At 52.0% G+C, this 1,792-nt stretch overlaps 1 protein-coding gene across 1 annotated transcript in view; it reads right to left on the bottom strand.

Annotated features, from left to right (window-relative positions):
* The window catches only part of phf21ab (PHD finger protein 21Ab), a gene marked incomplete at its 5' end in the record, with an annotated part of 32,874 nt that overhangs the window by 5,759 nt on the left and 25,323 nt on the right, over positions 1-1,792 (bottom strand).

Here is a 1,792-nt window from a genome sequence, read left to right as displayed (position 1 = left end):
CTGTGGTCACATTAAAGCTTCTTTATATGTGTCACATGGCGTCCTGAGGGAACGTTGGTTTTCAGCTCTTCACTTCGGGTCGTTTCCGTCTCTTTCGCTGGATCACCGTCTCAAAATATTCATACTGCGACTCCAGAGACGTCTTATGATCTGGTCTCACTTCCTGCTATAAACACTTCTACAGGACGGTTCCTGCTGAGTCAGCAGAGACTCGCTCTGTGGTGCATTGTGGGATTTTATAACTGAACTAATCTGATGGTTCAGACAAACAGAGACATTGATGGCAGAGACAGTGAAAGTGTCCATCAGGCTGCTGTCGGTCCAACCGTCTGTCAGTGGACGCAGGAGGTAGACGGCGTCTCACAGAGTTGTCTGTCCTCGCTCAGTAGAGACGAGTGGATCTCCACGTTGCGTTTGTGGTTCTTGCTGTTCCCGTGTTTCCTGATGTTGTCGACCTTGAAGGTCTGGCTACCTTTGATCAAAGCCATGTTCTGGTGGGTTTTGGCGGAGTACAGGCGGCACACGTGGCACCACATCTGGTTGAGGGCCGGCGAGTAGCAGAGGAACCAGAACATGCTCAGCCAGACCTTATTGAAGCGAGGCGGCTGACGCTTGGACCGGATGTCCCGAGAGACCACAGGGGCGCTGGGAGTGGACTCTACGGCCGAGTCCTCGTCCTCAACCCCGGTACCGGACACCCACTGAGGAGAGAGAGGCTCCATCCCTGTGAGGACAGACAGACACGTTTAACCTTCATCATCATCATCATCATCATCATCATCAACTCTTCTAACTGTAACAGAAACTCACAATTAGAGTCTCTCTCCTCTATCTGGACCGGGTCGGGACTCTGCAGGTCCTGGTCTGGCTGGAGGGGGGGCTCGTTGATGACGGGTGAGACCTCCTCCTGTGGTTCTGTGAAACGAGACAGCTTCTCCTGCAGCTCTGTGATCGTCCTCTGCAGTCTGACACAGTCCTCACAGGAGGAGGAGGAGGAGGAGGAGGAGCTGGGAGGAGGAAGGTTAAAGTTCAGCTGCACACTGAAGTCCCCGGAGCCGGAGGACCGTTTGGCTGCGAGGGCCCGGGACCTGCTGGAGGCCTCCAGAGAGGCTTCGAGAGCGCCTCTGAAGAAGTCCTGAAACAAACAATTAACGTTAGTTTATAAAAAAGAACAAATGTCTTCGTGGCGTCGGCTGATAGCGGCGAGCTAGGATGATGCAACAGGACGCTGACAGTCTTACTCTGAAGCTGAGGGAGTTCTGGTCCACTGCAGCGGGCCGCGTTGTGTCTTCAGGCGGTTTGCTGGTGTTGGTTTGTAGAACCGACTGCAGCACAGACTTAAGTTCTCTCCAGGCCGGTCTCACTGCAACGCCTGTACAGAAAAACTGATTTTAGATAAATCGATACAGGATGTTTCTGTAAACTCAGTGAATGAACACTGAAGCTCACCTGGTAGACCTGGACCTGGACCTGCACCTGGAGCTGCATGTACCTCAGCTGAGTCCTTACTGCACTGGGTTTCAGTCTGACCTATGGGCCTCTGATCGCCCCCCTTTCTCTCTCCTCGTTTCCGGTTCACCTTGAGCCGACCTGTCACTGAATGGCAGAAAGAATAATTCTCATCGTTCCTCTGAACACTTCCCGTCTGTATCAGCGCTGCGCAGTAACTCGTCTGACCTGTAAATGAATCATTCACTGAATCTGCAGAAATATATTGAGATATTTATCGTTATCGGGACAGAAGCCGTCAGTCAGAGGCGAGATTAAAAATCCTCATTCTGTGTGATTTTAA

This window comes from Morone saxatilis, unplaced genomic scaffold, assembly GCF_004916995.1.
Source record: "Morone saxatilis isolate NCDOM2014 unplaced genomic scaffold, NCSU_SB_2.0 Contig2, whole genome shotgun sequence".
NCBI lineage: Eukaryota > Metazoa > Chordata > Actinopteri > Moronidae > Morone > Morone saxatilis.
Note: the sequence above shows the minus strand (reverse complement) of the source record. Positions and strands in the feature narration are given on the sequence as shown.